Source organism: Protopterus annectens, chromosome 14.part0 (genome assembly GCF_019279795.1).
Source record: "Protopterus annectens isolate FY-2018-M chromosome 14.part0, PAN1.0, whole genome shotgun sequence".
NCBI lineage: Eukaryota > Metazoa > Chordata > Ceratodontiformes > Protopteridae > Protopterus > Protopterus annectens.
In genome coordinates, this window is record NC_056748.1 from 744,006,915 (window position 1) to 744,034,316 (window position 27,402).

A 27,402-nucleotide genomic window follows, 5' to 3' on the forward strand; every position below is an offset into this window, starting at 1 on the left:
TAGGATTATTTTACAAACAATGCATCTTTCAAGTCAAAGGTTGTTTCTGAATTCACCTTGAATTAAGCCATTCATCTCCCAGTTTTCTTTTCCAGAACCTGGAAACAAGGGTGAGAAGATTCTGCATCCCTTGGATGTGCACAGGCAGCTCAGGCTTTGTGAGGACCGTTCTCCAGCTGCTCCTGGATCCTTATCCTTCCTCCTCCCAGTTTGAGTAAGTTTTGGGAACATACCAATATACTACTGTAGCAGTAGGAATAATGAACATAGTACAGTTGCATAAGTTCTACTTACCTGTAACAGCAGATGCTCAAATTTCAGACTGCTTTAGTAGCAGCACCCACCCACCATCCCCCTTATTTTATGTATAGTTTGATGGTATCCATCCTCATTGTGTTCTTGGTTGACTTTAGTTATTTGTGTTGGTAATTGCAGAATGGTTGGTTTCAGGCATTTCTTGCTTATGGTCCTTCTTGGTTCTTTCTACATAGCACTAAAGCCTGAAAAACTGACTTCCTGTGGCAGGGCTTAGCCTTCCCATGATGGGAGGGGCTTAGCCATTCCCTTGTCACTGGGAGTCAGAGGGGTGAATTATAAACTCTGGAAAGCTGCCAGTGTTGGTCTGTGCAAACACATAATCCATATGCCATTAAGGCAGTGTGAAATTCAGACTTCTGTTACAGGTATGTAGGATTTATGCAACTGTACTTTCTAGTGCCAGTATACAAGAGTAAAGGGGATATTCACAGTTGTGGGCCAGTACAGCTACATCAAACTCCAGTCATACTGCATGAAAGTGCTAGAGATCTTAATTAATAAATATGCAGGGTAGTAAAAAGGAAGGTCAGTGGTGAGCAGACTGGATTCAGGTGTGGATGTAGTGCAACTGACCTGATAGTTGCAGTGAGACAAATAGTGGAGAAGACTTTCAAACTAAGGAAAAGAGTCCAATAGGTATTTCTAGACTTGGCGAAAGCATATGATGAGGTTGCAACAAACCTGATTTCAGCAGTCCTGCATTGGCTTGAAATTTTGGAAACATTGGTATAATTAGTGTAGCCTATGTACAGGGACCTGATAGTGTGAGTAGTGTTAAGACTTAGAGGGGATTATAGTGAGAGTGGGATGCATCTTGGCTCAGCTCTGAGCCCACGTCTGTTCATAGTGGTGATGGGCTACAGCATACAGGACTAGACAGATCGACAAAGCTGCTGTATGCAGATGATGTGGCACTATGAAGAGACTCTGAACAGGCATTTCAACTGTTTGGGGACTGGAATGCAAAACCGAAGGCACATGAGGTGAAACTGAGTATAGACAAGACAGTGTGTAGGACAGCAAATGGGGTAAATAAGAAAGTTAAAATTGAAGTAGAATAGACAGTGGAACAAGTACAGATTCATGTTCTGGGAAGTGAGGTTCAGAAAGGAAGTCTGAATGAGGTCAGAGCTAAAATCAGAGGCACTGCAGCTAACTGGCACACAGTGTCTAGTAGTGTAAGACTTTTCAACTATTTTGGCATTTATCTCTAAGATTTACAAAAAAGTGGTGCAGTTAGCGCTTTGTGTGGCGCAGAAACCTGAGCAGTGAAGGCATAGCAACTGTGAAAACTTGAGGTGATGGAAAAGATGTGCCCGAGGTGAGTATAAGGATGCACTCGGTGGGAAAGATGGAGAAATAAGAGCAGAAGCCAAAGTAACCCCAATTACAAAGTCAAGAACAAATTACAGTGGTTTGGTCATGTGTAGGAAAAAACAGAGTATGATTTGGTAAAGAAGATTTGGAAATAGAGGAAGAAGGCAAGAGGAGAGAAGGATATCCAGCCAAGAGGTGAATGGATTACTTGAGTGAAAACCTGATACAGGTAAACGTAACTGTTGAAAGTAGGAGAGTCTCTGAATCTGGAGAAGTGACAGCTGTTGACAGTACCCATTCATTGTTGAAAAGGGAGGAAGATTTAGGGCTGTGGCTATCCTAAGTTATGATATAGTTTTCTATGGCTGCTTTGGCTGTTTGTTGGTATTTGGAGTCTTTCTTTTGTATTATTTAAAAATGGATACGTGAAGGGCCTCAGGGTTTAGGAAATGTATAAAATGTGGACATAAGGTATGAGTGACTTAAGGGTGAATTCTAAGTCTAATATGTTTGGGAATGGAAACTTGGATGTTGACATATCTGTTTAGAAAGTTTGGATGTAGGACTTTTCAGGAAAGGGAAAATAAGATAATACTAGAAACAAATATTGCGTAGTGTTTTTGGTATTGTGTCAAAGGTCGAGAGAGAGACCAGGAAATGGGGTGGAAAGCAGTGCTACTCAGTCTTCCACAGGCATTTCTCAGCTAGACAATTACATTTGCCTAAAGCCATCCTCATTTTAAAATAGCCAATATATTTCCCCTCAGAAAAGGAGATTTCTAGGTAATTGCAATCAAGGCAGTCTCCATCTGTGCCCATGTGCTCCTCCAAGTCCCTCAGTAGTCGGACTGGGACAAGTTGATGTCAATTGTCAAAGCAACAGCTGAATTGAACATCGTCTACTCTCTCTCTTTTTAAGGTGGCAAGAATGTTTTCTCTCCCATCTTTTTTCCTGTGTTTCCATATCTAGGCTATTTTCTGTACCACGTGTGTCAGAGCTGATAAATTTGCCATTGAACTCTTTGCCCCTGCACTCCTTTCTGTGTCAGTAACCTTGGTACAGTGCATTTTAGTGAAAGTGGTTACTAGAGAACCAACAATTTGATGCAGGAAAGTTGGTTCTAGCCTCGCCTCTGATGTTGTCAACCACTTAATTGTTTGAGTTTTCAGTACCAGATCCATTCTCTGTGCCAAAGTTTGCTTCTGCTCTGAGACCTGATGCGTGAATTTAGTACAAACATCCTTGACTCAAGGACAACTCACCCAGGTATAGCTTCAGTGCTTATAGCCTTTCTACCTGAGTAAGCAAAAGTTCAGAAACATTGTGGAACCAACTATCTAGATTAATGAATACCTCTTTAGAATCAACATTTATATCTGAATCATAGGAGAATCATAGGTTAGTACTAGGCTAATTGCCTTTGTGGGCCATTTTAAGCCTAGTCAATTACCCCACGTGAGAATCAAACCCTGCACCTTGTGTTTGCCAGGTAAACACCTTAACCATTATACCATCCTATGATCTAGATTAATGAATACCTCTTTAGAATCAACATTTATATCTGCATGGGACGTCCAAGGTGGCTGCACACTGATCAACAAGTACATTACAGCTCTCTCATTATGAAATTTGAAACTGGGGTGGAGAACAGTACAATTTATCAGTTTATGTAAAATTATTTACTCTGTCAGGAAGAAGAGACGTGAGTTTATCTCCGCATTAAAGTAATGTTGAGAGGAAGTGTGCAATTCATGCTGCTGTATCCAGCTTGCGAGTTTATCTCAGCATTAAAGGAATGTTGAGAGGAAGCATGCAATTCATGCTGGTGTATCCAGCTTTCTTCAGAATATGTTTTGCTGGAGGATCAAATACATTGTTTGGATGCAGAGTAGACTAAGAGGGGAACTTTTTAAAAAAAAATCAGGGTGAACAGCAAACAGAAACTGACTTTTTCTTACTCTTCTGACAATAACAGAGCCCATAGAAAGACTTTGCAACTGAAAACTTTTCCACTGTTCTAAAGGAAAATGCTTGAACAACAGGAAAAAATCACAGGAGCTGACTAGAAGAATCAGGATTACATTAGATTGGAACCAGGGACTGGTGTTGGGAGAGATGGAGTTGATCAATAGAATAGCAACATACTGAAGTTAGTGAATAAATAGGAAAGTATCAGTCCCACTGAATTTAGTAATAGACGTGAAATGTGGCTTTGCTAGAAGTGGCTGATAAAGACTAGAATTTGTGACTCATTAAACTGGTGGGTGAACTGTACAGAATATACCTTACTTTGACATTAATGGTTAGAAAGACACTGAGGGTATTAAGGAAGTAATTAAAATATTTTTTGTTCTTACTAATGAGTATAAAAATTTCATAAATTGCATGTTATATTGTAAAGCAGTTTTGTATGGGGTGCAGTTGGCTATTTTAAATATGAGGTGGTGGAGTTTTTATCAGTGATGGCTGTATATGTTAGAGATTAAAACAAGAAAGTGCTATCTTAGTTGTAAGCTATCTAAGCATTACACTGTAAGAAGTTAAGAAAGGCTGGATAGAGGCAAGTTAAAGTTAATAGTACTCCTGGGGTGGAGGGTACAAAAGTTGTATCAATCTCATATTTAGAAGTAAGATAATTTGCTATTTTTTAATAGAAGTGTAGAATTTTGGGCAAGTTTTTGTTATGCAAATACTCTTGTAAAATAGGATAAAAACAATGAAAGGCATTGAAAATGTTAGTTATGTTTCTTTGTTTGCAAAGTCATTAGCTATTTTTATACATTAGCAAAGGCTTTCACTTGGATACTGGAAGTCTACAGGTGTAAGTAATTAATCATGAATTGCTGAACAGTGTGTTCTGGGTAAAATGTGTAAATTCTGTCATGCATCTGCAGTCAGTAGCTGTATTTTTTTCATTGCCATCTTGGAGACATGAAGTCTGCAGGTGCAAGCAATTAACAATGAAAGGTCTGAACACTGCTAAGTGATTAGTTCGAGGCACATTGTAATTAACATTTAGTGATACATTGATAAGCAGTTCAGTGAAAGATGAAGTTTGAAACTGAGGGAAGTTAATGTTATACAGGTATCCCCCTAGTAGCCTTATTACTTTAATGCATTAAATATAACAGTGCAACATTTTGTTTATATAAAAGTAGTCAGTGCACCTTTTCTTTGGGCTAAAAGTTAGTTTATAGAGAGCATACAAGTTATTTTCTCACATCTGGGAGCAGAATCGAGTTAAGAAAAGAGCAGACAGCAATTATTGTAAGTGGGACCATAGGCTCTTGCATGCTCTTTAACATGGGTAGCATTAATTTTAGATTAGATATTACCTGTGGGTGAAGCCATCAGTTTGGGCATCTGCTGTCATCTGGAGGGGTAAACTTCTTTGTTGAAAATGTACATAGTTGTGTGTGTCAGTTCCAAGTTAAAGTGGGATTTGGGGTTCTGAGAGTGTTTTCATTGAAGCAAAGTCTTGAAAAATGTGACAGTTTTAAATGCAGATGGAAGAAATGACTATATGAGATATTAGCCTGCCAAACATTGTACTCGTAACTAAAATTTGTAAATATACATTTCAAAAGAAATGTCACTTATAAGAAGTTGGTATAGCTGCTTTCCATCAGATTTGCTACTCTCTTCAAATCATGGAATGCACATAAATGATCTTTCAGGTATAGAAAAATAGTAAAGAGTAATGAACTATATTAAGAACTGTAGGACACAAATAGCAATGTTTCAGGAGACTAATTTGGATAATAGTGAGTATACAAATTTGACAATCAAAGGATTTCAGGGTTGACATTCAAAAGAATATTAGAGACAAAGGAAAAGGGGAGTAATAAAACTTGCTTCATAGAGAGGCACTAATAGTGATGGCTGAGGAAAAAAGCAGTGGTATATTTGAGGTAGTAAGGGGTTATTGGCATACGAGGAGCATTACACTGACATGTTTATATTCCAACTAAAACTGCTACTATGGATCTTACGATAATTTGGGAATGATACATTTTCAGCAAGGAATATTTTTGGGAGGGGTCTGGAACCTGGCTTGCAGTAGTGAGAATGTACTGGGGGATCTAGAAGGGAAAATGTAACAAAGGAAGATAGAGTTCTGAAGAAATACATGGCAATGTTTGGCATGGAAGATGGGAATTCAGTAGTAAGAACCCAAGCAGAATTTACATATTATTCCCCAATGTACAATAACTGGGCTGGACTGGATAGAAATTATAATTTATAAGAATATGTGGTATGCAATTTAAAGCTATAAAACATATCCAATACCTATCTCAGATCATACACCAGTAAAAAGCAAGATAAAGATTCGGGTTAATGAAATAAAACTGAGACACTGGTGTTTCCTACCTATCTGTTAAGTAGAGATGCAAGATAGAAATTTCTTCAGAATGGATATATAGTGATTTGGATAAAATCAAACTGGATTTTAAAGTCATGAGAGTGGTAAGAAAAAGAGAGATTAGGAAAGTAATAGGAATTTAGAGGGACTGATGAAGGTTAAAGTCTCAGCACAAATAGGGGAGCAACTGGAAAGTGCTAAAGTGAAAATAAGCAAATATTTGGCTAATATGCAGTAGTTTAGAAAAGTTGCTGTTAAATAACTATTTTTGATAGCAATTCCAGATCATAAAACATTTAGCAAAACCACTTATCAAAACATATGAAGGGTTGTTGACAAACTTAGGAAGCCTATAACAAGAAAAATGATCGTAGATCCCGTAGACGTATATAGGTATTTCAGACTTTATATGAAAGTTTATATAAAGCCATAGAACATGGAAACCAATAAAAGGCATAATTAGAGATATTTTTAGAAAACTTAATTTTGTAAAAGTTAGAAGTAGATAATTAATGCCTAAGACAGGAAGAGATTAAATAAAAATAGCAATGTATATGCAATCAATAATAAATTTTCCAGGAGTGGATGGTATTGCTGTGGAAGTCGGGAGGGAAGAATGTGACAGACATCTAGAAGATTTTAACAATTTTAAAAGGGGGGTACCAGTATCCTGGAAGAAAGCTGTGGTAGTTGCATTACCCAAAGTGGATAAAAACCCTACAGACTTAGCTTCATATTGACCCATTTCAGTTTTAAACTATGATTATAAACTGTTTGTCTATGCTAGCTAATATAGTGGCAGAGGTGTTACCAAAACTGATAGATATGGATCATTGTGGGCTTGTGGAGAGGAGGCAGTCATTTAACATTAATAGAACACTGAAGATCCAGACTGAATTGAAATAAAACATCACTATTGTTGCTGGACATTGTTGCAGAGAAGACATTCAGTAAAGTCAGTTGTGATTTTGAGTCTGGCAATGGTAGCATTCACATTCCCTGACAACATAATAGGGTTAATAAGGATATATGAATGGCTGGAGACAAGAATTAAGTTGGGTGGTTTCCTCTCCAGCAAGCTGTGTTTGAACAGAGGAACTAGGCAGGGATATTTTCATTTTCTGTTAAAGAGAGAGACATTGACAAAGACAATAGATGACACACAAATAGAAGAATATGATTTGTATGGTAATCAAGAAAAAATGCTTTATTCACAAATTATATTTTGTACTTCATAAATCTAGAAAACAACAGTTTATCCTGCAGAATTTTTTATGTTGATCAGCTTGACTTAAGACTGTAGTCTTTTTATATTTCTAGTCCCAATTTATTTTAGTTTAAGAACCAGTAAGTCACTAGTGTAGCGCATAACATTCTGCTTGATAAACCCTGTCATATGATGTGTTCTTACAGTCTGACTATTTGAGATAGATAGAGCATCTAGAGTTGCAGCTGGAAAATGTAGTAAAGCATTAATGCCTGATGGTTTTCTCTACAGTTATACCTGGCACCAGAACTGCTTTTTTATAAATTGCTGGGATAGCAAATAGAAATTTCTGGTTATATTTTGATATTTTGTGTTATCAATTTGCATTTGAATGTTGGTATCTCACAATTCCATCTGAGTGGGCTGGGCTACACAATTATGTATGTACATTTTATGTTAATCAGTGTTCAGATGTTTGGCCAGTTGTACCTACTTTTCATAGGCCTTTGTCCAGATTTTTTTTTCTAGGCTGAGAGGTATGCAACAATTCAGTGTTGTGGAGAATTCTGAAACAGTTCATTTTTTTCAAGATATAAAATAAATGAAGGTAAAGGCTATAGCATTAAACTATATACCTATACATGAGTTAGTTCAGCAGTGCTCATATTTATGGGGGCATAAGATAAAGTATTTAGCTGGATGATCAAAAATATTTTATGGCAGCTAAGGATATGTGGAAAGAGACCAAATAAAAGATAATACAAACATTGAGAAGCTCTTGATTATGTATATGAATAGCAATTTGCAAGAAGTAAAAATGTTTCCAATACCTTTAGTTTTATATACAGGTCATGAATATTTTTATCAACCAGAGGAGACATTGTGGACCATAATTGAGTGGAAATAATTTATTTGGGAGGGGAAGAGGGCAAGAGCTAAGTGGGATAAGTTGATTTTCCCAATAGAACAAGGTGGTTTAGGATTACCTGATTTGAAATAATAATTCAGAACTTCATATTAAGACTTGTATACATAAGCAGAAAGTTGTAAATTAGAGTGGAAAGGGATGATGAAGCAGAGGAGTTTGAGAAGTAAAGAAATAGGGTTTTGGACAGTGGCAGCTGGTGACTTTAAATCAAAGGGGGGGGCTGCAGGAGACAGCTGAATGGGTGGGGTCAATGGGAAGGGGTGAGGCCAACTAGAAAGGGGAGGAGCTATGCTCAAAACCACAAAAACTAATTAAATACACTGCCCTGAGTGCCAAACCATCATTATGAGAGTCCAATCAAGACAAAATGAAGTGTAGAAGAATAAAAATATTTCAATACATTGGCTACATGACAGCTTACTTAATATCTAGATGTAAACAAAAAGGTTATGAGGCATGAAAAAATAAATTACTTTTTAAAATCATTAATAGAATGCCAGTCAAAATCAAGTATAAGAAAAACAAGCAGCACTCTACTCAAAACACTTCTTGCACTGCAGTTCTAATTATAATTTATATTCAGCTTTATTAAAGTACCAAGTATCATGCTGAAAGTAGAAATCTCTGATGCCCCCACTTGTAAAAATGTTTCTTATCCAAAAAAAGACCTGCTGCCTGACAACTACCTACTTGTTTCATGGGGAAAACATGATCAAAGTAAAAAATGAAAAGCAAACAAGAAATAAGCTCAAGATACATTGCTTAAAAGGATTACTGTACATGTTATGGACCACACGATTGACATTCTGTTTGGTTTACGGGTAAAGCCTGCAGAGATTACTGGAAGTCTCCAAGTGTAATGAGCTTCTTAAAATAATGTAATCATAGGTAGGTACTAGGCTATTGGCCCTAGGGCCTATATAAGACTAGCCAAATGGTACCCTGACTTTTGCCACCCAAGAAAATTATTTTTCTGTGCCCCTGTCAAGCAGAGCTACAGAAGTGATCCCCGGGGTGAATTTCCTATCTCCCATCCAATCATCAAGATTTTTCTTGAAGAGTGCTAATGAGGAGCTTTGTTTGATATAGATAGGTAGTTTGTTCCAGAGTATGGGAAGTCTCTGGGACAGGAATCTATCCCTCCAGCATGTTCTGTTTATTGTGGTGACAAGGTTTGGGTCCCAATAGTGTGTAGCTCAGAGGGATTGGGATTTCTTTACGTGGAGCATGTCCAACAGCTCTGGGTGTGACATAGCTTTGTATGTTAGGCAGAGATCACCTCTGAGTAGGCGGTATGCGACAGAGTAAAGCTGGTGTTTTTTGAGATGGTCTGCATAGGGCATCTGTTTGAGGCTGGTGATCCTCTTTGTGAGGTATTTCTGTGGCCTTTCCAGTTGTTGTAGATGTCTTGTGAGGTACATACCAAAAGGGGCATTGTACTCTATAATGGGTCTAATGAGTGATGAGTAGAGGGGAACAATGATCTCTTTTTTCCTGGATGAGAAACCTTTTGTGATGAGGTGTGCCACGTAGAAGGATTTCCTGACTACTGTGGCGATGTGATTATCAAAGGAGAGACTACTGTCCACCTGTGTCCCAAGGTCTCTTATCACACTTTCTGTGTTAAGTAGACTACCACCTATGTGGTAGTTCATGGGTATAGAGTTTTTACCAAAAGGGATGACAATGCACTTTTTGGCATTGAGCTTGAGGCCATGGCTTTGACACCAGGCATCTGTCTCAGTGAGGCTGTTTTGTAGGATATCCACATTGTTAGGAGTTTTGATTATGGCTCCTAGTTTGCAGTCATCTGCGAATTTTGTTAGCCAAAGTCCTTCTGTGTTAGCCTGTGCTTCAGAGAAGTAGATACCAAACAGGAGAGGTCCTAGGACTGAACCCTGTGGTACTCCACTTGTCACTGATCTGAAGTTGGATTTAGAGTTTGCTACTTTCATAGTGTGGGTTCTGTCAGTGAGCAAGTTGGCAACTCATCTTGTGACATAGGGATTTATACCTAGTTTAGTGAGTTTGTCTGTAATTCCAGAGTGGGGGATGGTGTCGAAAGCCTTGGTGAGATCTAGATAGGCTGTGTGAACCACCTTACCCTCATCTACGGCTTTGGTGACTGCTTCAAAGAAGTCCATCAGATTTAGGAGACATGATATGCCTTTTACAAACCCAAACTGGGTAGGGTCCAGAGTTTGGAGATTATCATTGTCATTGTTTATATTGTTTATAAGTTCCATGATGATGCAGACCAGGCTCATCAGGCTAATGGGGCGGTAGTTCCCGGGGTCCGTGGTGGCTCCCCCTTTGTGGAGTGGGATAACCTTTGCTGTGCGCCATTCAGTGGGCACAAAGCCTGAGGTGAGGCTATGACTGAACATGGTACTTAGGTGGGGTGCTAGTTCGTTCTGTAGTTCATGTAGAACGCAGCCTGGGATGTTCCTGTCCTTTATTACAAATACTGTCATATGCATTTCAATACCCAAGGTTTATACATTATCTAGTTATGTATTCTCTACATGGCAACAACAGAAAGGCTTTCAGTGTTGGCAATTCTTTAACAGTATGCTTATTAAAGCTTACTTGCATCTTACAATCTCAGCCAAGCTTACCTGATGGTCATTAAAGTATTGCTACTTAAACACAGAGCAACAGGCACTTTGAGTAATAAGCATAAATCAACAGTACAAAAAATATGACAGAAACCAGACCATTCTGCAAAAATCAAGGACAGATGAAAAGCCACTCTAGTACTTGTCTACCTTGGATGGGGGGGGGGTACTCTGCACATTTACACTGCATAACTACTCCTTGCCTTGCTTCGACACATCCAGAGTCACTACATGGGGGAGTGGGGTGCAACAAGTATGTCACAATTTGAAAAGTCTCTGGCTGCCTGTGATGGCCCTGACACATTTGTCATACCCCTCAACCTCAGAGCAAGAAATCTGGACAAAGCCATACAAAGAAGTGGGACAAAGCCCCAATAATAAGGACAGTTTTTAAATATTGCTCTTATAAACTTAGAAAGATAATAGAATAGGTCTTGCATTAGAATAAATTTTCTGAATGGTATGAAATCTGAAACTCAAATGTCTGTCATTTTCTAACTTCAGTCTTTAATGATTTGTCACTAATTTGCCAAAAAAAACCACAATTTTATGTAAAATGGACCAAAAATGTGATGTAAAAATATAAAATAGCCACACAATATGGCTGGGAACCTGTCAAAGAAGGGACACTTTAATATTAGTACTGCTAACTTGAGCAGCTGACAAAATAAAAGAATCTACATGCATTTCTGAAATAAAAGTAATCTATAACTTTGATTATTACAGTTATTTCTTAATTGTAAACCCTCCATGTTTTCTTCCAAAATTGCTATTTTGTGGAGGGATTATTAGGGGGAAGAGCAACATTTTAAGCCAAAATCAGGGACAGTTGAGAGGTTTGGCTATGCCTAATTCTATAAAGCAATTTATTTGCATGTACCTCTCAACCTGTTAATGCAATAAATCTGGACAAGGCCAAATATATTGGGGGAACATATAAACAGTACTAAAAATTGCTCTTGTATAAACTGAGACAGTTGATAGAACAACAGGTCTTACTTTAGCATGCATTTTTCTGAAGGTTATGAAGTCTGAAACTCAGTGTGTCATTATTTAGTGACTTAATTCCTAAATGATTTGCCAGAAAACCACAAATTTTATGAGGAACAAACCAAAAATAAGAAGCAAAAATCTGTTCATTCTTTGAAATTCTGGACAGCTGAGAGGTATAGTTCAGCTGGGGCTGTCTTTAAGTTTGCCGCCCTTTCCCCTCACAAAATCATCGTAGAATGGAGCCTCCCCCTGCAGCCATTCCAATGATCCATTACTTGGCTATTTCACTCCATTTACCATAAACACTAATGTGCATACTGATTTACTTCTATGATGATTTGGACTTCATTTGAAAGTTTTATTTTGCATTTTACAGCACAAACACTAAGACATCTGCTAAACAAACTTAGCATTAAAACTTCTCTGCCCTTGAAACTCACATTCATTGAAACAGCATTGAAACCCACATTCAAAGAAAATACATTTTACCAGTGGCAGATAAAGATTAATTCTGGGCTGCTTTCAAATCATAGGCCCCTTGCATATGAAACATACATGTGCTGTTTCAAAAAGAAACGAAACAAACGGACTAGCCGCAAACTAGAAACTTAAAAAAAGTTGTAACACAGCTCAGTGCGTAAAAGGTCTTTTTTCTGAAGAAGTTCACATTTTAATAAAGTGGAAGAAAGCGCTAATTCTAATAGCCTCTATTGTGTCATTTACGCACTGAGCTGTGATACATGTGCTGTTTGATACACCTTCCTATTGTTATGAACATTTTTCCAGTAAACTATGAAACAAAACACATGCACCGATAATGACAAAACTGCCCAATTCAGAACATCTTTCCAGTAAACAATGAAACAAAATGCATGCACTCATAATGACAAAACTGCCCAGTTCAGAACATTTCCACCATAAAAGTCTACTCAAACTTCTACAGTCCACCATTATCAGTAAATATGCACAATTCTACAGTCCACCATTATCAGTAAATATGCACAATTCTACAGTCCACCATCGTCAGTAAATATGCACAATCTCTGAAGAAGTAAAAAAGTCATCTAAATAATTCCACATTAAATAAATCTGTAACTAATGAAGAGGTTGCTGCTAGCAAACACCTTTATATTTCATTGTTTCATCGAAAAATAAAGTGTCTGATGCCCCTGAGGAATAAATTGCCTATATTATATTAAAAATGATAAGCTAGTACTATTGCAATAGGAAATGGATGGCAAACTGATAACAGGCTCATAGTTAGTATCTTAGCTTTTTCAGTACGGCAGCATTCACCCCTTGTGGGAGTAGAACCAACAACCTTCTGCATCAAAAGCAAGTATACAACCTGTTGTGCTATTAACAATGCAAGCTGATTTAGCATAAGTAGCACTAAAGTTCTCTTCCCCTGCAGTTCTCAGCTCCTTGTAAAATCTACTCAATACTCAACTGCATCTCAACTTCGCAGCAAAAGAAATCTGGAAAAAGCCAAATTTATTGAGGGGGGGGGGTTAAAAGCCCCAAAACCAGGGACACATTAAACATTGCTTGTATAATCTTGGAAAGTTGCTAGAATAAAATGATGTGTTACCACCATACATTTTACTGCCAAGGTCCCTATGCAAAAGAGTCAGAGCAACATACCACTATGCCAAATCAGCTGCTTTGTGAAAGAAAAATGCTGTTTTACCACCATACATTTTACTGCCAAGGTCCCTGTGCAAAACATTCAGAGCAACATACCACTATGCCAAATCAGCTGCTTTGTGAAAGAGCGGAAGACTGAAACTTAAATGGCTATCATTTAATGAATTCAGTTCTCACCATAGCTGTCAACCTCTTAACACAAAACACCTGGACAAACCCAGTAATGAGGGAATACAGCCCTCAAACATATTCAGTGAATACAGTTCTTGCCATAGCTGTCAACCTTAGCACAAAAAACCTGGACAAAGCCAATAATGGGGTAATACAGTCCCAAAAATAAGGACAAATTTCAAATATTCATCTTATAAACTTAGGTTGCGTTACTATGTATTTTCTGAAGAATATGAAGTCTGAAATTCAAATGCCTGTCAATTTTACTTCTGACACATGTCTTTGTAAAATGGCAGGACACCAGACCAAATCCACACAAACACAGGGATGAGATACAGACTCCACACAGAAGGCACCCCAGCCAAGAATCAAACCAGAAAACCTATAGCTGTGAGGCAACAATGCTACCACTGCACCATCAAATATGTAAGGAATTAAACATTCAGAAACCTGAAGTCTGAAATTCAAATGCCTATCAATTTTATTTAACATTTGTTAATCAGGACAGTCTGACTTGGAACAAAAAAACAATTTTCAGCAGAGGCCCAGGAAGAAATAATGCAGACATGTCTTTGTAACATGGGAGGACACAAAAGCAAACCCACACAAACACAGGGAGAAGAAGCAGACCCCACATAGAAGGCACTCCAGCCAAGAATCAAACCTGAGAACCTGCAGCTGTGAGGCAACAATGCTACCACTGCACCATCAAATATCAAGCATTGGGACATTTAGAAACCACAGATATTATGAGGAACAGATCAGATCAAATATGAGGCAAAAATCTACAATTTCTTTTTCAAATGGTGGTGGGTAGGGAATTCAGGTCTTTAACACCTGCATACAAGGTACAGGGTTCAAGCCTGAGGTATTCCCTACCACAACACCATGAGTTTGTTCTAGCCACCAGTATATAGCGACTGGGGCATTTATACAAACACACACACATATACTCCTTACCTGGAGTGATGTAGACCCCATCCCTTTGTGCCATAAATCCATAGCTGCAAACCCCCGCCCATTGGAGCATAATCCACCATGCGAGATCTTCCTCAAATGAGAGTCCACACATCTACCACGCGAGAGATCTTCCCCCCGACGAGAGTCCAGACTGCCGATGTTGCAGTCCGATGAGTTTCCTGTGACAGTCTATGCAGTTACAACTGCATAGACGTCTGGGATCTCTGCTCTTACATGTTTCCCAGTCTGGACTGTTGCTGAAACAGTCTGCGCATGCTTCAGTCTGTCTCAGCAGCAGTCCAGACTAGTGCGCATGCGCAAAAGTCCGCAAATTTTTAATTTTTTTTTATTTTTTATTTTCTTTAATTTTACAGCTGGGGGGGCTGCAGTCCAATAGCATGGGCTATTTGGATACAGGTCCTTGAGGAAAATAACAGCAACCATAAATAATATTGTATTAATATTCCAAAAACTAAGCCAACATGGGAGTGAAGAAAGTTTTATTTTTACCAATAGAAACGACACACACAGTGGTATAGTAAATAGGCAAGAGGGGGCTGGAGTTCACTGGACAAGATTAGAAAAGGCGACAAGGTATGAGGATAAAATAACTAGAGAGGGAAAGGTAATAGAGTGGAATTAAGCCGAGCAGAACTTTGGACTGGAGGGTAGAGACTGTGTTCCCTACCTGAGTTTAATAACAGTATAGACAAAGGAATAGGGAGTTCTAAATGAAAGTCCGGCTATAGCAGAGCTTGAGTATAAACAGAAGTTGCTGTTAAAAAGGGATAATTAGTAGGGCATATAAAATACTTCATAATAACTAATAAGAATCCATCAAAGGAGGTTAGTAAAAAAAAAAAAAACTGTAAAGAGTGACTGGAAGGCAGTTTACAAAAGAATAATGGGAGGACATCTCAGTTGCTCCCAAGTATCCATTGTCCAGAAGGTGTAGGATTTTTGCTTATATTTTGAATGTAATGAGTTGGCATGTTTTAAAAATTCCCTACAGAGAACTTTTTCAGTAGTGGTGGGGGAGCAAATGATTGTAACTAAAGAAATTATTGTTTTGAGCTGGGATACGGGATCTGAACTGCCCAGACATGGTGAAACCTCACACAGTTTAATGCTGTTGGCTGCCAAAAAAAAAACAGTTACTAGACAGTGAAAATCAAAATCTAAACCAACTGTAATCAAAATACTGAATATTGTAAAAGAGGTAAAAGAACTGGAGGTGGAATCCTTAGAAAAGGGGTAGCAGACTATATGAACATAAATTTGTGGGGAACATCTATGCAGAATAATGTTCAGGAGAAAGAGTGAGATTTAAGAGAAGGCAGAAACTGAGCAGTTTATGTGGAGTGAGTAGTTTTTAAAAAGAAAATGTGTAATGCAAAATGAAAAACATATTTGCTGTGGTTTGTTTTCTGTTGCTGTATGTACATCTACTGATGTCACTATCTACATTGTACATATTTAATAAAGGTGTTTAAAAAAATCTGCTCCACCCCTGGATGGTTCTGCAGTTTGATATCTTTACCCCATTTTTTGTCTCAGAAGGACAAAGGGGTAGAAGCTCACTGCACAACTAGGAGAGAGACATCCACTTCTGATTCTTCTTCACTCAGACAAAACCTCCAATAGTGTCCCCAGAAGGAAGTGCAAAAGAAAGCACCTGAACTGCTGCCATACAGAGTTCTCCATGTTTATTAATCTAGAAGGGGAGGCATCCTCTGTGTGCACCAATTGACTACAAATGTGTGGAGATTTTACAGTTGTAAAGGGGAGTCCTGGTCAAATGACCCAATCCCATCTGAAGAGCAGATACTGCAGGAGGATTTCTGTACTGCCCCTATCTCTTTAAAAACACCTTTATATGAGAACTTTGTGGCATATGTATACATAAAACTGTAGAAAAGAAACCATAGTAAACATTTTGCATGCATTGTACATGTTTTCTTTTTAACAATTATCATTCCCTCCAACAATACATACATTTCTTAGTCCTGCCTTTCCTTAAATCTCACTCTTCGTGAACACTGTTCTGTGTGTATTGTTTCCACAAGTTCTATTTATTGCTATGTATTTTACTCCTTCCCTTTTGTGAAGATTCCATTTCCAGTTCTTTTTATCTCCTGTACACTATTCAATACTTCACTTGCATTTGGTGTAGGGTTTGATTTTCATTTTTGAGCGATTGCCTTTTTTGGCAGCCATTTGTATTAAATTTAAGATTTAGTATGCCTGAGCAATTCATATTCTCTATTCTAGCCCCTACGACTAGCCATTTGAAACCATAGACTGCTGACAAAATACTATGTATGGAATATTTGACTTCTGACATCTGATTACATTCCCAAAAAACATGTTCTTAATTACTTCTGTCTCCTCATATGTCTAGCATTTGATAGCTACTGGCAGAAAAATTACCTGAAGTATGATTGGAATATGAAAATACATATGCACTCACAAGAAAAAATGCAATGCCACACCTTATGGACTTTGTTGCTTGCTTGGGAGCCATATTGATGTTCTCCCATTGTTCTTTTGTATATTGCCTTTCTGTTCTTTATTTTCAGTCTTTTCTATCCTCCTCAAATGATTCTTGTTGTTATGCAGTATTATATATGCCCCACTAATTATCCTTTTTTAAAAGTAACTTCTGTTATAGACTCATTTAAAAACTTTTCTAGAGCTGGTCCTTCACTGAGCACTCCCATATCCCTTTCTGTTTGCTTATACTCTATTATCAATCCCTGGTTTGATTAGCTCAATATTCTACTTGGCCTTATCCCACTCTACTTCCTTTCCCTCTTTAGTGATTTGCTCCTAATACCTTGGTTTCTTTGCTAAATTACTCCAGTGAATTCAGCCTTCTCTTGCTTATTTTCTATAACCGTACTTGCAGTCATTCCTATTGGTAAAATATCCTTTCATCAATCCATCCATGTTGGCATAGTTAGCAATCCTACCTCTTAGGTCGATCTTCCTCTCAAGTACATGGTGTCACTAGTTATGTAGAGGGCTTGGCAAGAGCCAGATGTAGCTGTTATACTTAGGAGACTAGAAGAGATCTTTCAGTCTCCCAGGGACTGTGAGTATTAGAATTCAGATCCCCTCGCTGCCACTATTGTCATGGCTGCAGCGGTTAGAATACAGCTCCCCTAACTGCCACTATTGTCATGGCTGTAACGGTCTACCCCTCCCCCACAAGTAACTTCAAGTGTTAGTCTGCTTTTGTAAGGACATATACATTCCAAATACCCTCTCTTTATGAGATGAGAATTTCCTCATACTATGACCTATTTTCAGCAGGGCTTGACAGAGGAACCTTAGGCTGAAAAATTTGTGTATGGGAATGTACAGTGCTAGTTGGAATGCCAGGTTGCAACCATAGCTAATATCAACAATGTCTACATGTGAATGCTACATAACACAGTAGACTGAGAAGCCCATCTGACTGGGTCAGGCATTGCTATTCAGCCTTGCATCTGGTTCAGTCAGTCTAACTTTGGAGATAAGTTCAAGGTGTCCTTCACTAGTGCCCATACTTTGTTATGGTCCAAAGTGAACAAGAAGCTAAAAAAGAATGAGCAGGAAAGGAAGACTCTTAAAGTTGTTGGAATAAGGGTTTCCAATCCTTAGAACCATTACTTATGTTTAGCAGAGTGTGCTAGAAAAAAGGCCACAGCTGCCTTGTGAGCAGTGTTCAGTAACACAATCATGGAGGTTTCCACAGCAGGGAAATATTCTATAAACAGAAGTGGTCCACTTCTGTTGGGGGGGGGTCATTTCCAAAATCCCAGAGGAGTTGTTCCACTACCTCACTCTGGATGCATTCAGGGGTCAAATCTGAGTACACATTCCTGCATGATATGCCATCACAATGGATATCTTGATCTGGGAAATAATATCAAGAGAGTGCAACTTCATATTTGTTCTCCTCCAAAGGATTCCTCTGAGCCCCTTCCTGACATCCCACCCTGCCGAGAGACACAGTTGGACTAGAGGTGCAGTACCTCCTACCAAGACACTGTCATAGACATCCTAGCAAATTAGAGAAGATCTGGAATCTATAAAATAATTCTTAGTTTCTAAGGAGAAAACGAACCTCAGACTCTCATTAGTTTTAAGCAGCATAAATCTGTGTCTAAAAAGTGATGGATGGGATTCCAGATGGTCACAGTACAGTCAGTATTTCACTGCTTAAAATGGAAGAATATTGTGCTGTCTTGACATTTTAGATGCCTACCTACACATAAAGATTACTAGGGTATCCAGGATATTTCTTTGTTTCAGGGTGGGGCTATTCAGTATCTCTCACCTGAACAGAATAACTTGTATTGGCAGCCTTCCACCATTTAAAATTTCAAAACTTCACTTCAGCATTTGCCCCTTTCTGAGCACTGCTACAGAATCAATGATTTCCTGCTTCAAGGGCCTCATCTGGAGTAATGGCTAAGGCCTTTACTTCAAAGATATAAGGCACAAGTTTAGATTCTAACCCCTGGTTATTGGCTAGGCTTGAATAGTCTAAAGACTGATGGCCTAGTATTTATCTATGAACCTACGAATCATGTCTGCGACAATTGTCTTCATCATTTTGCAGAAGTTGAGTTCTTCAGTGAACAGTTATGGTTTAGTGTTTTCAGTATATGGCCGCAATGCCCCATCTGATAAAGAGCTTGGCTTGCATGCTGTTGACATCTGCTGGAATGGCTTTTTCTGGACATACTGTCCAAAGGACTTGGTCACAGGGAGAGATCTCTCCACATATGAAGTGTGGTCCTTTGGTTGCAAGCTGTACAGTGAAAGAATAATAGTTCACTGTCTTTTCACTAGCATAATTATTAGCTTGAATAAAAAGCTGCAAGAATGATATGAAATATAAAGGGTTAATTTAGAAATAGTATAAAATGCTGAAAAATAAGTAGTAGTAAGTGTGCTGGCATAGCTTAGATTTTGGGATCCATGTAAAGGAGTGTGTTATTGAGAAACAAAGTCTGTAATAAATAACTGCACATATGGCACCTGAAAGGACATCAACGAAGTAAAGAGATATAACATCGTTTCAGATAATGCAAGACTGAGTTCCCATGGATCATCAAACTACAAAGGAAAACTGTTATACAAAGTAAGAACTGTTATACATCAGACTCTGAGAAAAATTATCAGACTTTTTGGTATAAATATGAGTGTAACAGTAAACAAGCTTTGGGTATTTGCCATAGAGAGCTGGCAGCATCTGTGTTACATGCTTGTAGATCTGAAAAGAAAAATGTGATAGTAAAGCATATTAACTAAAACAGTTGTTTTTGTGTATTTTATTCAGTTCATATATTCCATTCCAGTGCAAACGTTTGCCTCCTTTTTCTGTACAGTATCCAGTAGCAGAACAGTGCATCTCTGCAAATTCCACAGGTCCTGCACATTTACACAACTGAATCTGCCAGCTGTGTTTGACTTCCTTTTCAGAGAATCAACGAGGGACTTTCCACGCTTTCTCAATGGAAGATTTGGCCACCTTCCACAACAGAAACTGGTAATTCTCTTTTTGTTTCTCGTTCTACAGCATGGATGCCATTAGACAGAAAAGTATTAAATGTAAGACTACCTTTCAGGTAGATAGTAATAAAAGTCCAGCACATGTATGGTCAGAATTTAAAGATTGGTATAAACATAACTGTAGCACATGTAGTACTTTACTAGGTAAAGTTCATGTCACTGCTTTATGTACGTTTGATTGGTATCTTAAACAGCAACATCATTTGTATAACAGTAAACATTTATTGTTCAGTTCATATAAAACTGCTTATTGTGTGCAGTGTCATAAAAGTAATGGTAAACAAACAGATGCCTTATGTCCTGTCACCACATGTAAAATGTTAATTTCAGAGTTACAATATCAGTCAAGTCAGTTATTTCTTTGTATTTGTTTTCCAGGATAAGGTACTGATATCCATGGACCTTTTTCAGATTTGGCTCAGGAGTGCTGTCTGGTTAAGTAACTTGTGCAGAGTCACCCAGTTAGGCAATGGAAGCTGAGGAAATCAAACCTTGCACCACTGGACTACATGAAACAGCTCATTAACAACCCCTTTAAACCCCTAAACCATTAGAAAATCTTCTGTACATCTTGCTAGAAAAAAGAGGCATAAAACCACTGCACATTACAAAACAGATAAAAACAGAGATGAGGTTCATGGTGAACTGACAAAAATATGTAATAAACTTCTAAGACACAGAGTGAGTTCAAAAAGTTCAGACAACATATGCAAACACTTTTTCAGAAGTGCATAAGAGCTTTAAAGTCAGCAGAACAAAATACTGACAAATATAATCTGGTTAGTAAAGAGTTAAAGCAACAGCAGTTAACTGCGCTGATAAATAATTTACGACATACTATTCTACGTTTAGAACATGGTTAAGCGTACACAGCACAGACTTTCCTTCAGTTAAAGCAAGGGACTTAAATAGTAATTTTAAAACCATTTCAAATAACAAAACAGTTCTAGGGCATAGAAATCAATTGAGAGTAGTTAAACGTAGAAAAGACATGATATCACAAGACTGACATGCATGTATTTTCATTTCACCTAAAGTGCAGAAAAAGGCAGACAACAGCAAATGTAAATATATTTGTTTTAAGCATGTGTTAGTTAAGCCAATATCTCTTTTGTTTCTTACAATATTTTGTAATTGTATAATAGCATCAAAAATAGCAAAACAGTATTCAAAAGCAGTATTATGCATAGTTAGGCAAATTACAAAAGTTTATTATAACTCTAAGAGTTTTACAACTGCATTCTAATATCAAGTTGCAAGTATATTAATGAATGACTGAAGGTACGAGTAAGTGCTGAAGGAGTTATGGGTTAAGCATCTGGAATGCGCAGAAAGAAAAAAACGTATGTGAACTCAAATCTTTCCAGGCTGGAATGGGTAGTTACAAAGAATGTTGCATAAGATAAAATGTTACTGGTACTGAAATTTATAAGGTCAAGGAAACAAGACTGGTCACCAGGCCAAATGGCTTATGTTTTTCTATCACGTACAGCATTAAGCAAAAAGCACAAAAGTCTACATATATGTCATTAATAATCTGTTTGCAAGTAAATACTACACCGAGTACAGTCAGTACATGGGCTATGGTATGCAGTTAAAATAAATTATACAGGTCCCTTTACAAAAAGGGAGGGTACAAATATCTACTAGTAACAGAAAACATATTTTCAAAATGGGTAAAAGTGATTCCTATTACAACTTTGACAGTATAGGCAACAGCATGTGTAAGACCAAAGTGTCACAGTCTAGGTAACAGCCAAAAGGGCAAGTATGCATTCAATTCTCACAGCATAAAGCAAATAAACAATACTGCAATAAAATGATGTATACTACAGGGGGAAGGGCATGCTTTCAATTTTACACTAACTGTGCAAAAAGGATTCAGAAAAAGTGCAAAGTGGTAATACCAAAAATACATTTTAATCTTTCAAGTAATGTAATTAGCAGGCTTCAGTTTAATGCAAAGTTTAAAAATTGGACTAAGTGTACATTACAGTCATGCATATACAAATGCAAAAACAATCTGTAGAAGCAAGTGTATTCTGTACAGTATATAGTAAATGGTTTATCTATGTAAATAGAGTAACAAGTCAAAGCTTGACATTTGTGACGTGTTTTTTTTTCTCAAAAAACAAGACTGCAATGCCTTTACAATAAAATCCTCAAACATTGTCAATAAATTACTGTATAGAACATCAATGTATAAAGTCATATTCAGATTAATCCAGTTCTAATAGTAATGGTTGTCATCATTGTGTTAACAATATTAAACAGTTAACTTGCTGTATTAAAAAAAAAGGTTTTGTTTCCCAGTGTGTTTGTAGTTAATAGCAATATCATTTGACTAAAAAGTACATACTAATATAGACAGTTTTGGATTTAAAATAAAACAGAGGGAATGTATACAGTGATAGATATGTTTAAAAATGTATAAATGCATGTGCACATCTATTTGCTAGCTAGATGCATATACACATCTGTTGCTATAATATATGTAAAAATAATATAGTTAGTTAAATACTTGTATTTCTGTTTGCTAGCATACATATATTCTGGTACAGCTTGAGACAAGCTGAATGTTCAGTGTCTGGAACATGCTTCAAGGACTATAGATAAAAATGCAGCTGCAAAACAAGTTACGCAGCATTCAACACAGACATCTGCATTCCATTTGCATCATTCTGAACATCAAAACAGAGGGAATTACAATATTTCACAAATGAAACTTAGAAAAATGCTACACAAAATAGAACACAAGACAATTTCAGTTGTAAAAAGCATACAGCATGTACGTTTGGGAGGATAACATTTAACACAAATATAACAGCATGGTTAGCCAAACAAGGTCAGGCATACATAAAAGTAGAGAAAAGAATGAAAGACTGGCAAACATTTCAATAAACAGCTCTATCTCTATTAGATGCTTTACATTACCTCAAAAATGTAACGGTTCTGACAAGGGAAGACATCATGCAAAAATGTCGCAGTGTGTAGACAATAACACAAAAATAAGAATAAACTCAACAGGGAAAAAGGGTATAATTTCTACCAATACCCTGTTTATTTGTATAAACAACACAGTAATACAAGAAAAGGACCATAGGTTAAAATACTTACCATTTTGGGTAACAGGTCAATATAGATCAAATAGTAAAAATACCACATTTCCAAGTTTTAAAGATATCAATTGCAGATTTAAGAGAGCTTGGTATAAAAACTAGTAAAACAAAGATATCTCACAGATTGTACATTTACAAGCACAAGGAAATCCTACTATTTAGTAAGTCATTACAAGTATCTTTAATAAACAGATTACAATTTAGTATAAATAAACAATGTTGCCTTCAAATTTCAAAATGTTTGTTAAAGTGGCACCACAGTTTGTATGTATGGTTTCAAATAACCCAGTGTTAACAGTAAAAGACAAAAACAGAAGCTGACACTGCCCATAATTGGTGGGGCATATTCATAAAATAGTCATCATCTGGGACCAAATTGGTTAATATATCCTGTATTAGTAGTTTTAGGGGTCATAATAATAATAATAATGACAGCTTGGAATTGTTTTATATGCTGCAGGTTACAAAGAGCTGCAATAACTCAACAACTTATGATTTTGTAAATATGAGCAAAGTGGTAAATGCTGTAAATAGCAATGCTGATGAAACAAATGCAGTCTTTTCTTTAACTAAAGTTTAGTCCGTTCCTCCAAAAAAATAAATAAATAAAATAAGGGGGACTTGAAAGAATAATAGTTCACTGTCTTTTCAGTAGAATAATTATTAGCTTGAATAAAAAGCTGCAACAATGATATGAAATAGAACGGGTTAATTTAGAAATAGTATCAAATGCTGAAAAATAAGTAGTAAGTGTGCTGGCATAGCTTAGATTTTGGCATCCATGTAAAGGAATATGTTATTGAGAAACAAAGTCTGTAATAAATAACTACGCAGATGGCAGCTGAAAGGGCATCAACGAAGTAAAGAGACGTAACATCGTTTCAGATAGTGTTGGAACACTACGTTTCAGATAATGCAAGACTGAGTTTCCATGGATCATCAAACTACAAAGAACCAAGAACAAGGGAACAAAGGAAAACTGTTATATAAAATAAGAACCGTTATACATCAGACTCTGAGAAAAAATATAAGACTTTTTGGTATAAATATGAGTGTAACAGTAAACAAGCTTTAGGTATTTGCCGTATAGACAAAAAATCTCGCAAATAATCCAAAAACAAAGCACCAAGAAGAGGCAAAAAATAAACTTAGCGTACTGTAGTTTATTGTCCGCTTTCATCCGTAGACTTCGTCAGAATACAAGAAACAGTAAATTCACAAGCACATTTATAACAAGCCTAATCAAACAATTAAATAATTAAAAAACAATTAAATCAATTAAAGCTTTTAAAGAAACAAGTTCAAGTAAAAAAGGAATTAAATTCAATAGATTTGTTTATAGATAATTCCCTATATTTTAAAAAGCATTTGACATTGATCATGTCATTGAGACCAGGATGGACATCAGAGTTAAGTCTGATCTGCCATAATGTTTCACGCTGTTCTAAGTAGTTCTTATAATCTCCCCCTCTTAAATCAGGTTGAACAAGTTCCAAAACAGAAAACATAAACTTTTTAAATGAAGGACAAACAACAGAATGTTTAAATAAAGCGTTGTTGTCATCTTTATGTTTAATGGCATACATATGTTCCCTGATGCGTATTTTTAAACTTCTACTGGTCATACCTACATAAAAACATGAACATCCAGAACAAATGCTAATATATACAACACCTTTAGGTTGCAATTCACAAAGGAAGATGCGCTAAAGTTTTCTCAAAATTATCGAGACAAATGTATGGTCCTTGAGAATATATCTGCACATGTTGCATTCATAACAACAATGCATCCCTCTTCTATTGGAAATAGTATTAGTAATATGCGAAGTTACAAATTGTAAAGCCTTCTTAACATTAAAAGCATTTTTAGAAACAAAAAATGGTTTGTTTCCTAAAATCCGAAAGAGTTCAGAATGCCCCCTAATAACTCTCAATTCTTTTTAATGATTTGTTGTATATGTTCACTATCAACAGTCATATCTAAAGAACAAACCAATCTGTGTTCAATATTGGCATTGTTGGACGACCCCACATGATGATTGTTGTATTCACTATAATTTAACAATGCCTGATATTCTGTTGAACGTTTGATCATAATGTCATTACTATTATTAATTAATTCACATATGGGATATCCCTATTTTGAACAAATCAATAATGAAATCAAATTCCCTTTGTAAAAGACAGTTCTTTGAGGTCAGATGACTAGCTCTAATGAACTGCCCTCGTGGTATGTTTTTAACAATGTGCCTGGGGTGATTACTGTTGTAATGTAAATAACTATTGGTAAATGAATCCTTACGATAAATGCTGCTATGAAACCTATTTTCTTCTTCATCCCACCATAGGAGTACATCCAAAAAATTGATTTTCAACCCTACACTACCTAAAGTGAATTTTAAATAACTAGAAAAAGCATTAATGTCGATCAGAAAATTATTAACTACATTGATGTCACCTTCTATAATGAACAATAAATCATCTACAAATCGACAAAAAAAGGGGATGTTATATTTGTCCCGTAGTATGGGCAAATGCTGATGCTCCCACCACGCCAAAACCAAGTTGGCATAGGCGGGAGCAGCAGCAGAGCCCATAGCTACTCCCCTCTTCTGTTTGTAAAAAGTATTTTCAAAAAGAAAAAAATTATTATCTAAAATAATATCAAGGAACCCACAAATGGTAGAAATAGCATTTTTAGTGAGTCCACAGTTGTTCTTGGCTAAAAAACAACGGACTGCTTCTACACCCTCATGATGAGGTATGCAGGTATATAACGAAACAACATCAATGGTACATAGTATGTGTGTTTTTTTATCAAAAAAATTATTTTTAATAAACATGTTAAATTTTTCCAAAAAATGCCAAGAATCCCTGATATATGAATCTTCATTGAACAAACAGGGTCCTAAAACAGCATCAACAATAAGCGAAATGCCCTCAGTGATGGATTGTGAAGATGACACGATGGGCCTAAGTGGAGGGTCAGTTAATGATTTGTGTGTCTTTGGTATTCCAAAGATAACACCTATTCTGGGTTCATGCACAATACAAAAGTCATATAGTTCATAACCTATGTAACCTGACATTAAAGCATCATATAACAATGAATAAATTAATCGTTGTTTATACAAAATTTCATGAAGACTGATGGTTTCATATTCTTCATTGTTTTCCAAAATACTTAACATTTTTTCTCTATAGACCTTTTGTTCTAATATCACAATGTTACCACCCTTATCACTTTTCATAAACCTCAGTTCAGAGGTCAAAGATCTAAGTTTACGCAAAGCCATCCTTTCCTCATCACTTAAATTGTAACAAATTTAAAAAGAAAGCTGATGTTGTTTCAAAATCTGGCGTGAACAGTTCATCTTCTTCTTTTTTCACCAAGAAGGGACAGAGCAGCACGCATTCTGTTCTAACCAGAAGCCGGACTTTTCTGGCTTCAAACTCTTCAAGCGACGAAACATAGACAATATCTATGAAAAATTTTCTATCATTAATTTAACTAATTTTGAACTTTCCAACAGTGAAACCAAAATTCTCAAATATGGTTTGAACTTTGTACCTAGTATAAGAGCTGATTTTAGTAAAACTATAGTTGATATAAAAATTTATACACGGAAATTAAATCTGTTTTATTTGATGAATGATATTCCTATTACGAACAAGAATTTAATTAAACCTTCGAGTTTTACTCCACCACTGCAGCACACCATTAAAGTATTTGAAGAATTATGCACAGAAGAAATTAGACAGGCATTGGCTAGTAGAACAAAGGGTTCTTACAATTTAATCTTTAGGGCATTTCGCTTATTGTTGATGCTGTTTTAGGACCCTGTTTGTTCAATGAAGATTCATATATCAGGGATTCTTGGCATTTTTTGGAAAAATTTAACATGTTTATTAAAATAATTTTTTTGATAAAAAAACACACATACTATGTACCATTGATGTTTCGTTATATACCTGCATACCTCATCATGAGGGTGTAGAAGCAGTCCGTTGTTTTTTAGCCAAGAAGAACTGTGGACTCACTAAAAATGCTATTTCTACCATTTGTGGGTTCCTTGATATTATTTTAGATAATAATTTTTTTCTTTTTGAAAATACTTTTTTACAAACAGAAGAGGGGAGTAGCTATGGGCTCTGCTGCTGCTCCCGCCTATGCCAACTTGGTTTTGGCGTGGTG